The sequence below is a fragment of the Moschus berezovskii genome, chromosome 26 (assembly GCF_049115385.1).
Source record: "Moschus berezovskii isolate FMDL1 chromosome 26, NW_MosBer_1.0, whole genome shotgun sequence".
Classification (NCBI taxonomy): domain Eukaryota; kingdom Metazoa; phylum Chordata; class Mammalia; order Artiodactyla; family Moschidae; genus Moschus; species Moschus berezovskii.
In genome coordinates, this window is record NC_142485.1 from 49,539,046 (window position 1) to 49,556,330 (window position 17,285).

Sequence of the window (17,285 nt, forward strand, 5' to 3'; positions counted from 1 at the left end):
TCTCAGTTTTGTTAATGTCCTCTCTGATCTTTATTATTGCCTTCATTCTCAGGATTTGGGGCTTTATTTATTCTTCTTTTTCTACTTCATTTATATAGCAAGTGAAGGTGTTTATATCAGTTTCTCCCCCCACCTTGAGGGAATCATCTGTCACTATACAATTTCCCCTGAACTCCTTTTTCTAAATCCAATAGATTTTGGAAAGTTGGTGCCTTTATTAGTCTCAAAGTATTTTCTTTTTTTTTTTCTTTTTTAAAAAAAATGTAATTTATTTATTTTAATTGGAGGATAATTACGATATTGTGATGGTTTTGCCATACGTCAACATGAATTGGCCATGAATTGGCCATTGTCCTCTCCATTCCTGTCCCTTTATCCTGGTGAGATCTCTCCATATCTATATATTAAAACTGTCTTCTTTTCTCCCTCAATCTTTCTTCTTTTTCTTTTCTTGTAGCTGCTTAATTTTCCATTTTATGGGTGGCCCACAACTTAACCATTCCAATACTGAAGAATATTTAGGTTGTTTCCAACCTTCTTCTGTTCCAAGCAGAGCTTCAATTAATTGTGTTGGATATAGAAGACAGATATTTTGGAAGGTTCAGTAGGGGCTTGGATATTTGCTGTGTGAATGATTTGAGTGGAGGCTTGATGGCTTAGGGAAGAGCTAGGAGAAACGTGAAAGTATGAAGCTGGAGGCAAAGGAGCCAATTGTGAGGCTACTGCATTTATTGAGAAACAGAAAGGGGAGAGGTGAGAGAGATATATATTTAGGAGCCCCAGTAAAACTGGGTGATTGCTATCCTGTTGGGCTTAGCGGATGGGCGAGGTCGGGATGACTTCTTAATAATAATACATTGGACATTAAATCATTTATTACTCATGTCATAGATGAAAGCAGCTCCGTTTTCACTGAGAAATGCATGCACAAAATTGAAAGCAACCACCGGTAAAGAGACTGGAAATGAAGAGTAGGAAACCATGATTACTGATCATTACTTTCTGTTACTTCTGATCTTGTTTTTCGAACTTTTCTGCTCTTAATGCTAAGCCATGTTTTCTGTTTAGATTCCTACTAGCTATAACTCTTTAGTTTCTTTTTTTTCTTTTCCTCAAGTCGAAATTTTGTCTTCTAGATCAGAGATCTGACAAATCCTAATCTGCTGAGAAGTGAGTGAATTGCTTTTTCTCTCAGATGATTAGCATGTAAGACACTGTGTCTGCAGAGTATATTTCTTTTTTTTTTCAGTTCATAACTTTTATAAATAAAATAAATTAAATGTACAGTGAATAAGTTCTCTGAAATATTTCAATATTTCTGCAGTAACATTTTTAGTAACATCGTAAAATACATTTCAACTAAAATTCACAAATCTAAAAATCTGTTAGGCATTTTTAGGCGTTTTAAGTTGGAAATGAAGACCAATGTTACATCGTAATATGCCAATTACAAATAGTACTCCAAATAGCAAATACTACAGTTTGTCCCAAACTTTAAAAACTATTCATGAACTCAACACTGAACTATTGATGGCTATGAGAATTGTTTCCTAGCCTTTTTGAAAATTTCAACCCATTTACGTTTAAGGTAATTATTGATAAGTACGATCCTGTAGCCATTTTCTTTATTACTTTGGGTTCAAGTTTATACACTCTTTCTGTGTATCCTGTCTAGAGAAGATCCTTTAGCATTTGTTGGAGAGCTGGTTTGGTGATGCTGAATTCCCTCAGCTTTTGCTTGTCTGTAAAGCTTTTGATTTCTCCTTCATATTTGAATGAGATCCTTGCTGGGTATAGTAATCTGGGCTGTAGGGTATTTTCTTTCATCACTTTAAGTATGTCTTGCCACTCCCTTCTGGCCTGAAGAGTTTCTGTTGAAAGATCAGTTGTTATCCTTATGGGAATCCCCTTATGTGTTATTTGCTGCTTTTCCCTTGCTGCTTTTAATATTTGTTCTTTGTGTTTGATCTTTGTTAAGCCGCTGTACCTTACCTCGGACGAGGGGTATCTCCTCAAGGCTGCCCCTCCTGCTTTGAATGTGGATCAGCTCCTCTCGGCCCTCCGGTGCCCAAGCAGCCACCGCCTCCTGGACGTGGTACAGCTCCTCTCGGCCACCGCCCTAACCCTGGGTGCGGGGCAGCTCCTCTTAGCCACGATTCTGCACGTGGTCGGTTGCGCCGGGAGCCGGGCGTCTCTCGCGTCTGCGCCGCCGGGAGCCGGGCGTCTCTCGCGTCTGCGCCGCCGGGAGCCGGGCGTCTCTCGCGTCTGCGCCGCCGGGAGCCGGGCGTCTCTCACGTCTGCCTCAAAGTATTTTCTGATTCCCTTTTTGATTTCTTCATTGGCTCATTGGTATTTAGTAGCATGTTGTTTCGTCTGCATATGTTTGTGTTTGTCCCATATTCCCCGACTGTAATTGATTTCTTATTTTGTACCATTGTGGTCAGAAAAAGTGCTTGATATAATTTCTGTCATCTTAAATGTGTTGATACTTGTTTTGTGGCCCAGCATTTGATCATCCCTGAAAAAATGTCCTGTGCGCATTTCAAGGTGTGTATTCTGCTATTTTGGGATAGATTATGTCAGGTGGCTCAGAGGTAAAGAATCTGCCTGCAACACAGAAGATGCATATTTGATTCCTGGGGCAGCAAGTTCCCCTGGAAAATGAAATGCAATAAAGCCCAGTGTTCTTGCCTGCGAAATTCCATTGAAAGGTAAGCCTGGAGTGCTACAGCTCATGGGATTTCAAAACGGTCAGACCACTTCATAACTGAAGAAGAACAACAAATGCTGTAGGAATCTATTCAGTTCAACTAATCCATTGTGTAATTTAAGACTACAGAGAGGAATAGAAGATGGCCGAGGAATAGGTCGGGGCAACCACTTTCTCCACCACAAAATCAGCAAAAGAACACTTGAACGCTGAGTAAATCCCAAAAAACAACTTCTGAATACCACCAGAGAACATCATGCACCCAGAAAAGCAGCACATAGTCTTCGAAAGGAGGTAGGAAATAATATAAACGATAAAAAGAAAGTTAAAAGAGGGAGGGACGGAGCTCCATCCCAGGAAGGGAGGCCTGACAAAAAAAAGAGAGAGAGAGAGAGAGAGAAAAGTTTCCAAACACCTGGAAACACTCATGGGCAAGTCTGTGGCAAGCCTTGGAACCTCAGAGGGCCACAAAACCGGAAGAAAAAAAATAAATAATTAAAAAATAATTAGACCTTCACGACCAAGATAGTCATGATAACGTGATCACTGACCTAGAGCCAGACATCTTGGAATGTGAAGTCAAGTGGGCCTTAGAAAGCATCACTACGAACAAAGCTAGTGGAGGTGATGGAATCCCAGCTGAGGTATTTTACATCTTGAAAGATGATGCTGTGAAAGTGCTCCACTCAACATGCCAGCAAATTTGGAAAACTCAGCAGTGGCCACAGGACTGGAAAAGGTCAGTCTTCATTCCAATCCCAAAGAAAGGCAATGCCAAAGAATGCTCAAACTACCGCACAATTGCACTCATCTCACACACTATTAAAGTCATGCTCAAAATTCTCCAAGCCAGGCTTCAGCAATATGTGAACCGTGAACTTCCAGATGTTCAAGCAGGTTTTAGAAAAGGCAGAGGCACCAGAGATCAAATTGCCAACATCCGCTGGATCATGGAGAAAGCAAGTGAGTTCCAGAAAAACATCTATTTCTGCTTCATTGACTATGCCAAAAACTTTGACTGTGTGGATCACAATAAACTGTGGAAAATTCTGAAAGAGATGGGAATCCCAGACAACCTGACCTGCCTCTTGAGAAACCTGTGTGCTGGTCAGGAAGCAACAGTCAGAACTGTACATGGAAAAACAGACTGTTTCCAAATAGGAAAGGGAGTGCGTCAAGGCTGTATACTGTCACCTTGCTTATTTAACTTATATTCCGAATACATCATGAGGAACACTGGGCTGGAACAAGCACAAGCTGGAATCAAGATTGCTGGGAGAAATATCAATAACCTCAGATATGCAGATGACACTACCCTTATGGCAGAAAGTGAAGAGGAACTCAAAAGCCTCTTGATGAAAGTGAAAGAGGAGAGTGAAAAGGTTGGCTTGAAGCTCAACATTCAGAAAACTAAGATCATGGCGTCTGGTCCCATCACTTAATGGCAAATAGATGGAAAAACCTTGGAAACAGTGTCAGACTTTATTTTGGGGGGCTCCAAAATCACTGAAGATGCTGATTGCAGCCATGAAATTAAAAGACACTTACTCCTTGGAAGGAAAGTTATGACCAACCTTGATAATATATTAAAAAGCAGAGACATTACTTTGCCAACAAAGGTCCGTCATGTCAAGGCTATGATTTTTCCCGTGGTCACGTATGGATGTGAGAGTTGGACTGTGAAGAAAGCTGATCGCCGAAGAATTGATGCTTTTGAACTGTGGTGTTGGAGAAGACTCTTGAGAGTCCCTTGTACCGCAAGGAAATCCAACCAGCCCATTCTAAGGGAGATGGATCCTGGGTGTTCATTGGAAGGACTGATGCTAAAGCTGAAACTGCAATACTTTGGCCAACTCATGCGACGAGTTGACTCACTGGAAAATACTCTGATGCTGGGAAAGGTTGGGGGCGGGAGTAGAAGGGGACGATAGAGAATGACATGGCTGGATGGCATCACTGACTCTGTGAACATGAGTTTGAGTGAACTCCGGGAGTTGGTGATGGACAGGGAGGCTGGGCATGCTGTTATTCATGGGTTCGCGGAGAGTCAGACAAGACTGAGCGACTGAATTGAAATGAATTATTTAGAAATAAATAATTAAAACCCACAGACTAAGTGCCCAGAAGAAACTCTCAGCGGAGAAGTGGCAGAGACGCCTGCACCCCCCACTAGCAACCGGGAGCTGGGCAGGGAGACGTGGCAGCAGCGTTTAGTGAAAGGACCGGGCCTGGTCACCCCAAGGGCAATCTGAGGGTGTAAACAGGAGATAGCTAAGCAGATTGTGCAGCTAAAAGGCGAAAAGCCTGCGCAAAGGCGAAAAGGCTCAACCTCAGACTCCGACAGTCCCACTCACAGAACAAAGGATTAAGCAGAGGGAGCCGGCTGTGGTCAGCCCACCCCCTATCCTCTGCTGGGACAGGCAGAGGAGGGCGGCCGCACCGGAAAGGGCAACTGCAGTTCCAGAGAGGCTTCCCATACCAAGCTGCAGGCAGGCTTCATTGCTAACTAAGACTTCTTGGGTACGGGCCAGTCAATATCTCCCTGAGAAGGTGCAACGGTTGTACACCCAGAAAATTGAGTGGCAGGGATCGGGGAGGGGATAAGTCACAGCGACCACGTTCACCAAACACCTGTTCACCTGAGCTGCTCGGACAGGGGAAGGCACAAAACACAGGCCCAACCAACTCTGCACATTTGTGGAGTACCCGAGTACCTGAACTTGAGCCGCTCAAACCTGGGAAGTGCATGCAACACAGCACCGGCCGCAGGTAGCTCCCGGCAGAACAACCTAGAGCCTGAGCAGTATAAACAGGGAAAGCACACATGCCGTGAGTGGGAGAAATCCCACTGTAGCCGAGACACTGGGAGCACTCCCCAGAGACGCCAGTGATATTTGTTAGCAGCGTTCCTCCCTCCCCACAGCAGGACTGAACAGGTGAGCCGAAAAGAAAAGTGTCCACCACTGACCCCTGGTGTCAGGACGGGAATTAGACACTGAAGAGACCAGCAAACAGAAGAGCTTTAAAAGAAGGAACAGCCTTGGAAGTAACAGCTGGAGAAGTCTTGAGCCTAATGCAATAATAAGACCGAAAACCAGAGGCAGAGGCTTAAGTACAAATCCTGAGAACACCAGAGATCTCCTGTGCCAGGGAACATTAATTGATAGGTGCTCATCAAATGCCTCCATACATACACTGAATCCAGGCACCACCCAAGGGTCAACAAGTTTCAGTGAAAGACATACAACGCAAATTCTCCAGCAACACAGGAAAACAGACATGAGCTTCAATATACAGGCGGTCCAAAGCCACTCCAAACCCACTGACATCTCAAATTCATTACTGGACACTTCATTGCACTCCAGAGAGAAGAAATCAAGCTTCACTCACCAGAACATCTACTCAAGCTTCCCTAACCAGGGAACCTTGACAAGTCACCCATCCAACCCCACACACAACGAGGTAACTACATAATAAAGAGAACTCCACAGACTGTCAGAAGACGGAAAGGCCACCCCAAGCACAGCAATATAAGCAAGATGAAGAGGCAGAGAAATACCCAGCAAGTAAAGGAACAGGATAAATGCCCACCAACACAAACAAAAGAAGAAGATATAGGGAACCTACCTGATAAAGAATTTCGAATTTTAATTGTGAAAATGATTCAAAATCTGGAAAACAAAATGGAGTTACAGATAAATAAAGTAGAGAAAAGGATGGGGAAGATGCAAGAAATGTTTAATAAGAATTAGAGGAAATTAAAAAGAGTCAATAGATGAGATCACAAACACTCTCGAGGGAACAAACAGTAAAATAATGGAGGCAGAAGACAGGATAAGTGAGCTAGAAGATAGAATTGTAGACATAATTGAAAAAGAGAGGGAAAAAGAAAAACGAATTAAAAGAAATGAGGACAATATTAGAAACCTCTGCAACATTGTTAAAGACCCCAGCATTCGAATCATAGGAGTCCCAGAAGAAGAAGACAAAAAGAAAGACCATGAGAAAATACTTGAGGAGATAATAGTTGAAAACTTCCCTAAAATGGGGAAGGAAATAATCACCAAAGTCCAAGAAACCAAGAGAGTCTGTAACAGGATAAACCCAAGGTGAAAAACTCCAAGACACATATTAATCAAATTAACAAAGATCAAACACAAAGAACAAATATTAAAAGCAGCAAGGGAAAAGCAACAAATAACACACAAGGGGATTCCCATAAGGATAAAAGCTGATCTTTCAATAGAAACTCCAGGCCAGAAAGGAATGGCAAGACATAGTTAAAATGATGAAAGAAAGTAACCTACAGCCCAGATTATTATACCCAGCAAGGATCTCATTCAAATATGAAGGAGAAATCAAAAGCTTTACAGACAAGCAAAAGCTGAGAGAATTTAGCATCACCAAACCAGCTCCCCAACAAATACTAAAGGATCTTCTCTAGATAGGAAACACAGAAAAAATATATAAACTCGAAGCCAAAGCAATAAAGAAAATGGCAACGGGATCATACTTATCAATAATCACCTTAAACGTAAATGGGTTGAAGGCCCCAAACAAAAGACAGAGGCTGGCTGAATGGATACAAAAACAAGACCCCTATATATGTTGTCTACAAGAGACCCACCTCAAAATGAGGGACACATACAGACTGAAAGTAAAGGGCTGGAAAAAGATATTCCATACAAATAGAGACCAAAAGAAAGCAGGAGTAGCAATACTCATATCAGATGAAACAGATTTTAAAGCAAAGGCTGTGAAAAGAGACAAAGTAGGAAACTACATAATATTCAAAGGATCAATCCAAGAAGAAGATATAACATTTCTAAATATTTAGGCACCCAAGATAGGAGCACCACAATATGTAAGACAATTACTGACAAGTATAAAAGGGGATTGGAATGAAGACTGAACTTTTCCATTCAGGTGGCCATTGCTGAGTTTTCCAAATTTGCTGGCATATTGAGTGCAGCACTTTCACAGCATCATCTTTCAAGATTTGAAACAGCTCTACTGGAATTCCATCACCTCCACTAGCTTTGTTTGTAGTGATGCTTTCTAAAGTCCACTTGACTTCACATTCCAAGATGTCTGGCTCTAGGTCAGTGATCACGTTATCGTGACTATCTTGGTCGTGAAGAACTTTTTTGTACAGTTCTTCTGTGTATTCTTGCCACCTCTTCTTAATATCTTCTGCTTCTGTTAGGTCCATACCATTTCTGTCCTTTATCGAGCCCATCTTCACATGAAATGTTCCCATGTAATCTCTAATTTTCTTGAAGAGATCTCTTCTTTTTCCTAGTCTGTTGTTTTCCTCTATTTCTTTGCATTGAAAACTGAGGAAGGCTTTCTTACCTCTCCTTGCTATTCTTTGGAACTCTGCATTCAGAGGCTTATATCTTTCCTTTTCTCCTTTGCTTTTCACTTCTCTTCTTTTCACAGCTATTTGTAAGGCCTCCTCAGACAGCCATTTTGCTTTTTTGCATTTCTTTTCCAAGGGGATGGTCCTGGTCCCTGTCTCCTGTACAATGTCACGAACCTCCCTCCAGAGGTCATCAGGCACTCTATCTATCAGATCTAGTCCCTTAAATCTATTTCTCCCTTCCTCTGTATAATCATAAGTGATTTGATTTAGGTCATATCTAAATAGTCTAGTGGTTTTTCCTACTTTCTTCAATTTAAGTTTGAATTTGGCAATAAGGAATTCATGATCTGAGCCACAGTCAGGTCCTGGTCTTGTTTTTGATAACTGTATAGAGCTTCTCCATCTTTGGCTGCAAAGAATATAATCAATCTGATTTCGGTGTTGACCGTCTGGTGATGTCGATGTGTAGAGTCTTCTCTTGTGTTATTGGAAAACGGTGTTTGCTATGACCAGTGCCTCTCTTGACAAAACTCTATTAGCTTTTACCCTGCTTCATTTCATGCTCCAAGGCCAAATTTGGCTGTTACTCCAGGTGTTTCTTGACATCATACTTTTGCATTCCAGTCCTCTATAATGAAAGGGGCATCATTTTTGGGTGTTAGTTCTAAAAGGTCTTGTAGTCTATGTAGAACCGTTCAACTTCGGCTTCTTCAGCGTTACTGGTTGGGGCATAGGCCTGGATTAGTGAAATATTGAATGATTTGCCTTGGAAACGAACAGAAATCATTCTGTCATTTTTAAGATTGCATCCAAGTACTGCATTTCGGACTCTTTTCTTGACCATGATGACTATTCCATTTCTTCTAAGGGATTCCTGCCCACAGTAATAGATATAATGGTCATCTGAGTTAAACTCACCCATTCCAGTCCATTTTAATCCACTGAATCTTAGAATGTCTATGTTCACTCTTGTCATCTCCTGTTTGACCTCTTCCAATTTGCCTTGTTTCATGGACCTAAAATTCCAGGCTCCTATTCAACATTGATCTTTACAGCACCGGACCTTGCTTCTATCATTGGTCACATCCACACCTGGGTATTGGAATGCCAAAGAATGCTCAAACTACCATACAACTGCACTCATCTCGCATGCTAGTAAAGTCATGCTCAAAATTCTCCAAGCCAGGCTTCAGCAATATGTGAACCCTGAACTCCCAGATGTTCAAGCAGGTTTTAGAAAAGGCAGAGGCACCAGAGATCAAAATGCCAACATCCGCTGGATCATAGAGAAAGAAAAAGAGTTCCAGAAAAACATCTATTTCTGCTTCAGTGATTATGCCAAAGCCTTTGACTGTGTGGATCACAATAAACTTTGGAAAATTCTGAAAGAGATGGGAATACCAGACCACATGACCTGCCTCTTGAGAATCCTGTATGCAGGTCAGGAAGCAATAGTCAGAACTGCACATGGAAGAGCAGCCTGGTTCCAAATAGGAAAACGAGTACGTCAAGGCTGTATATTGTCACCTTGCTTATTTAACTTATATGCAGAGTACATCATGAGGATCGCTGGGCTGGCAGAAGTACAAGCTGGAACCAAGATTGCTGGGAGAAATATCAATAACCTCAGATATGCAGATGACACTACCCTTATGGCAGAAAGTGAAGAGGAAATCAAAAGCCTCTTGATGAAAGTGAAAGAGGAGAGTGAAAAGGTTGGCTTGAAGCTCAACATTCAGAAAACAAAGATCATGGCATCTGTTCCCAGCACTTCCTGAGAAATACATGGAAAAACCTTGGAAACAGTGTCAGACTTTGTTTTTTGGGGTTCCAAAATCACTGCAGATGCTGCTTGCAGCCATGAAATTAAAAGACGCTTACTCCTTGGAAGGAAAGTTATGACCAACCTTGATAGTATATTAAAAAGCAGAGACATTACTTTGCCAACAAACGTCCGTCATGTCAAGGCTATGGTTTTACCCATGGTCATGTATGGATGTGAGAGTTGGACTGTGAATAAAGCTGATCGCTGAAGCATTGTTGCTTTTGAACGGTGGTGTTGGAGAAGATTCTTGAGAGTCCCTTGTACCGTAAGGAGATCCAACCAGTCCATTCTAAGGGAGCTCAATCCTGGATGTTCATTGGAAGGACTGATGCTAAAGCTGAAACTGCAATACTTTGGCCACATCATGCGACAAGTTGACTCACTGGAAAAGACTCTGATGCTGGGAAAGGTTGGGGGCGGGAGGAGAAGGGGATGACAGAGAATGAGATGGCTGGATAGCATCACCGACTCTGTGGACATGAGTTTGAGTGAACTCCGAGAGTTGGTGATGGACGGGGAGGCCTGGCGTGCTGTGATTCATGTGCTCGCGGAGAGTCGGACACGACTGAGCGACTGAACTGAACTGAACTGATGAAAGGGTAAATTACCAATAACACAATAATAGTGGGAGACTTTAAAACCCAACTCACACCTATGGATAGATCACCTAAACAGAAAATTAACAAGGAAAAACAAACTTTAAATTATACAATAGTCCAGTTAGGCCTAATAGATATCTATAGGATATTTCACCCCAAAACAATGAATTTCAACTTTTTCTCAAGTGCACACGGAACATTTTCCAGTGTAGATCACATCCTGGGCCATAAATTTAGCCTTGGTAAATTCAAAAAATGAAATCATTCCAAGCATCTTTTCTAAGCACAATGCAGTAAGATTAGATCTCAATTACAGGAGAAAAACTATTAAAAATGCCAACATATGGAGGCTAACAACACGCTGCTGAATAACGAACAAATCATAGAAGAAATCAAAAGAGAAATTAAAATATGCATAGAAATGAATGAAAATGAAAACACAACAACACAAAACCCCTGGGACACTGGAAAAACAATGCTAAGGGGAAGGTTCAGAGCAATAGAGGCACACCTCAAGAAAAAAGAAAAAAGTCAACTAAATTACCTAACTCTACATCTAAAGAAACTAGAAAAGGAAGAAAAGAAGTATCCCAAGATTAGAAGTAAAGAAATCATAAAAATTAGGTCAGAAATAAATGCAAAGAAACGAAAGAGACCATAGCAAAAATCAGCAAAGCCAAAAGCTGGTTCTTTGAGAAGGTAAATAAAATTGACAAACCACTTCCAGACTCAACAGGAAACAAAGGGAGAAGAACCAAATCAATAAAATTAGAAATGAGAATGGAGAGATCACAACCGAAAACACAGAAATACAAAGGATTATTAGAGAATACTATCAACAATTATATGGCAATAAAAGGTATAACTTGGAAGAAACTGACAAATTCTTAGAAAAGTACAACTTTCCAAAACTGAACCAGGAAGAAATAGAAAATCTTAACAGACCCATCACAAACACGGAAATAGAGGCTGTGATCAGAACTCTTCCAGCAAACAAAAGCCCAGGTCCATACAGCTTCACAGCTGAATTCTACCATAAATTTAGAGACGAGCTAAAAGCTATTCTACTCAAACTCTTCCAGGAAATTCCTGAGGAAGGGAAACTTCCAAACTCATTCTATGAGGCCACCAACACCCTAATCCCAAAACCTGGTAAAGATCCCACAAAAAAAGAAAACTACAAGCCAATATCACTGATGAGCATAGATGCAAAAGTCCTTAACAAAATTATAGCAATGAGAATCCAACAACATATTAGGAAGATCATCCATCATGACCAAGTGGCCTTTATCCCAGGAATACAAGGATTCTTCAATATCCAAAAATCAATCAATGTAATGCACCACATTAACAAACTGAAAAATAAAAATCATATGATTATCTCAATAGATGCAGAGAAAACCTTCAGTAAAATTCAACATCGATTTATGATAAAAACCCTCCAGAAAATGGGAATAGAAGGGACATACCTCAATATAATAAAAGCTATATATGACAAAACCACAGCAAACATTATCCTCAATAGTGAAAACCAGAAAGCATTTCCCCTAAAGTCAGGAACAAGACAAGGGTGCCCACTCTCACCAGTACTAATCAACATAGTTCTCGAAGTTTTGGCCACAGCAATCAGAGCAGAAAAAAACATAAAAGGAATCCAAAGTGGAAAAGAAGAAGTAAAACTTTCACTGTTCGCTGATGACATGATCCTCTACACAGAAAACCCTAAAGACTCTACCAGAAAACTACTAGAGCTAATCAATGAATACAGTAAAGTTGCAGGATATAAAATCAACACACAGAAATCCCTTGCATTCCTATACACTAATAATGAGAACATAGAAAGTGAAATTAAGGAAACTATTCCATTCACTGTTGCAAAGAAAAGAATTAAATACTTAGGATTATATCTACCTAAAGAAACAAAAGACTTGTACATAGAAAACTGTAAAACACTGCTGAAAGTAATCAAGGAGGACACTAATAGATGGAGAAATATATCGTGTTAGTGGATTGGAAGATTAAATATTGTGAAAATGAGTATACTACCCAAAGTAATTTATACACTCAATGCAATCCCTATCAAGCTACCAACGAGATTTTTCACAGAACTAGAACAAATAATCTCACAATTTCCATGGAAATACAAAAAACTTCGAATAGCCAAAGCAGTCCTGAGGAAGAAGAATGGAATTGAGGGAATTAACCTGCTGGACTTCAGGATCCACTACAAAGCCAAAGTCATCAAGAGAGTATGATACTGGCATAAAGACAGAAATATAGATCAACGGAATAAAATAGAAACCCCAGAGATAAATCCACGCACCCATTCACACCTTATCTTTGACAAAGGAGGTAAGAATATAAAATGGAGAACAGACAATATCTTTAATAAGTGGTGCTGGGAAAACTGGTTAGCCACTTTTAAAAGAATGGAACTAGAACACTTCGTAACACCATACACCAAAATAAACTCAAAATGGATTAAAGATCTAAATGTAAAACCAGAAACTATAAAACTCTTAGAGCAGAACATAGGCAAAACACTCTCCGACATAATTCAGAGCAGGATCCTCCATGACCCACCTCCGAGAATATTAGTAATAAAAGCAAAACTAAACAGATGGGACCTAATTAAAATTAAAAGCTTCTGCACAGCAAAGGAAACTATAATCAAGATGAAAAGACAGCCTTCAGAATGGGAGAAAAATATAGCAAATGAAACAACTGACAAAGAATTAATCTCCCAAATATAAAAGAAGCTCCTGCAGCTCAATTCCAGAAAAATAAATGACCCAATTAAAAATGGGCCAAAGAACTAAACAGACATTTCTCCAAAGAAGACATACAGATGGCTACCAAACACATGAAAAAGTACTCAACATCCCTCAGAATCAGAGAAATGCAAATCAAAACCACAATGAGATAGCGTTACGCACCAGTCAGAATGGCTGCTATCCAAAAGTCTACATGCAATAAATGCTGGAGAGGGTGTGGGGGAAAGGGAACCCTCTTACACTGTTGGTGGGAATGCATACTAGTACAGCCACTATGGAGAACAGTGTGGAGATTCCTTAAAAAACTGGAAATAGAACTGTCATATGACCCAGCAATCGCACTCCTGGGCATACACACCGAAGAAATCAGAATTGAAAGAAACACATGTACTCCAAAGTGCATTGCAGCACTGTTTATAGTAGCGGGGACATGGAAGCGACCTAGATGTCCATCTGCAGACGAATGGATAAGAAAACTTTCGTACATATACACAATGGATTATTATTCAGTCATTAAAAAGAATACTTTTGAGTCAGTTCTAATTAGGTGGATGAAACTGGAGCCTATTTTACAGAGTGAAGGAAGCCATAAAGAAAAACACCAATACAGTATACTACCGCATATACATGGCATTTAGAAAGATGATAATGATAACCCTGTATACGAGACAGCAAAAGAGACACAGGTGTATAGAACAGTCTTTTGGACTCTGTGAAGAGGGCGAGGGTGGGATGATTTGGGAGAAAGGCATTGAAATATGTATATTACCATATGTGAAATGAATCGCCAGTCCAGGTTGGATGCATGAGACAGGATGCTTGGGGCTGGTGCACTGGGATGACCCAGAGTGATGGGATGGGGAGGGAGGTGAGAGGGGGGTTCAAGATGGGGAACACATGTACACCCGGGGCAGATTCATGTCAATGTATGGCAAAACCAACGAATATAATATTCCAAAGTATTAGCCTCCAATAAAAAAAAAGAAACAAGGAAAGCCAGAAAAAAAAAGTGGGAAATCCATATTGCTAAATTTGAAACAATTACTAATTTTATAATATACCAGATTATCTGGGCTGTAGTCAGTCTGTAAACTTCAAAATTTTCAGAGGCTTTTTTTGGCAAAATATCTTTAGGAGTATATTTAAGAACTGTGCTAATTTCTGTACATAGAGTACATATAATTACTGTATGTAATATATAATGATTAATGACTGCTTTATAGAAAAAAAAGAAAAAATTATGAACATCACTAACTGTCAGAGAAATTAAAACCAAAATCACAAGGAGATATCACCTCACACACTTCAGAATGGCTATCATAAAATTATAAAGTCTGAAAATAACAAATTTTGACAAGGATATGGAGAAAGGGAAGCCCCTGTACTTAATTGGTGGCAATGTAAATTTTTCAGTCACTATGGAAAACATCATGAAAGTTTCTCAAAAAACTAAAAAAAGAACTACCAATTGACCCAGCATTGCAACTCCAAAGAAGTCAGAAGACAATGAACACTAATTTGAAAATATACGTGAATTCCAATGTGCATTACAGACTTATTTACAATAGAAAAGATATGGAAGCAACCAGTGAACAAAGCACACATGGTTCCTCTCTTCACAACAATCACATGGAGTATGGGATAAGCAAGCATTTGAACACTATAGTAATCCTTGGAAATAATGGCAGAGAGGAGAGGCCTGGACTGGGTCAGGATTCTGCACAGAAGATGGATAACCCTGCTTGACAATTGATCTCAGGGGCAAGGATTAGTGTTGTGGTGTTACTGCTTTTGTTTGGGGTGTGGAATGACATTATGGTCTAAATTTCCAGAACCCAGATGGGAAGAGGATTCAACATGGGGATGGTGAATGTCATACTTCCCCTGAGAAAAACGCAGAAATCACCTCCTGGCCACCTACATCATAAATGGCTTTGTTATCTCACTCGCCTATGCTGTCAGCTAAAGGTCCTCAGGAGGCACAAAATGCTGATACAACTAAAACCCACAGCTAGCACTCCCAACGATTAAAATAATGTTTGGAGGGAACAGACCAAAAATCAATTAGGCCACCGTTATCCTAAGATATTCGTAGGAGAAGTGTGTTCCCAAGGGCAGGGCAGGAAAGGTAGTCCAATCCCGGTGCATATGACAAACAGGATCACCAGAGACAGATAATTTTTGGGGTGGAGGTCAGCATGCAGTTTGTGGGATCTTAGTTCCCTGACCAGGGATTGAAAACTTTTGTGTTCCTTGTTTATTTCCTGTTTAGTCGATCTATCCATAGGTGTGAGTGGGGTATAAATTCTCCCACTAATTTTGTGTTGTTGTTAATTTCCCCTTTCATAATTAATAACATTTGTATTACAATTGCGATTCTCCTGTGTCGGGTGCATATATATTTGTAATTGTTATTTCCTCTTTTTGGATTCGTCCTTTGATCATAATGTAGTGTCCAACTTTGTCTCTTTTCACAGCCTTTGTCTTAATGTCTATTTTATATGATATGAGTATTGCTACTCCTGCTTTGTTTTGGTCTCTATTTACGTGGAGTATGTTTTTCCAGCCCTTCCCTTTCAGTTTGTATGTGTCCCTAGTCTCGAGGGGGGGATCTTTGTAGACAACATATATAAAGGTCTTGATTTTGTATCCATTAAGCCAGGCTTTGTCTTTTGGTTGGGGCATTCAACCCATTTACATTTCAGGTCATTATTGAGAAGTATGATCCCGATGCCATTTACTATATTGTTTTGGATTCGGGTTTATACCCTCTTTCTCTGCTTCCTGTCTAGAGAAGGTCCTTTAGCATTTGTTGGACAGCTGGTTTGGTGATGCTGAATTCTGTCATGTTTTGCTTTTGTGTAAAGCTTTGGATTTCTCCTTCATATTTGAATGAGATCCTTGCTGGGTACAGTAATCTGGGCTGTAGGCTATTTTCCTTCATCACTATAAGTATGCCATGCCATTCCCTCCTGGGCTGAATAGTTTCTATTGATAGATCAGCTGTTATCCTTTTAGGATTCCCCTTCTGTGTTATTTGTTCTTTTTCCCTTGCTGCTTTTAATATTTGTTCTTTGTCTTTGATATTTCTTGATTTTATTAATATGTGTCCTGGGGTTCTTTTCCTTGGGTTTTTCCAGTTTGGGATTCTGTTGTTTTCTTGGACTTGGGTGGTTATTTCCTTCTCCATTTTATGGAACTTTTCAACTATCATCTCCTTAAGTATTTTCCCATGGTCTTTCTTTTGGTCTTTCTCTTCTGGGATTCCTATGATTCGAATGTTGGGGTGTTTAACATTGTCCCAGAGGTCTCTGAGATTGTCCTCATTTCTTTTATTTATTTTTTTTTCTTTTTTCCTCTCTGTTTCATTGATTTCTACTTGTACTGCAAGGAGATCCAACCAGTCCATTCTAAAGGAGATCAGTCCTGGGTGTTCACTGGAAGGACTGATGCTAAAGCTGAAACTGCAATACTTTGGCCACCTCAAGAGACGAGTTGACTCACTGGAAAAGACGCTGATGCTGGGAAAGGTTGGGGGTGGGAGGAGAAGGGGACGACCAAGAATGAGATGGCTGGATGGCATCACCGACTCTGTGGACATGAGTTAGAGTGAACTCCGGGAGTTGGTGATGGACAGGGAGGCCTGGCGTGCTGTGATTCATGGGTTCGTGGAGAGTCGGACACGACTGAGCGACTGAACTGAACTGAACTGAACTGATCTTCTATCTCACCTATCCTATCTTCTGCCTCTGTTATTCTACTCTTGGTTCCCTACAGAGTGTTTTGGATCTCATCTATTGCATGATTCCTTTTGTATTGACTCTTTTTTATTTCTTCTAGGTGCTTGTTAAACCTTTCTTGTATCTTCTCGATCCTTGTCTCCAGGCTATTTATCTGTAACTCCATTTTGTTTTCAAGATTTTGAATTATTTTCATTATCATTTTTGGAATTCTTTATCAGGTAGATTCCGTATCTCTTCCCCTTTTGTTTGGGTTGGTGGGCATCTACTTA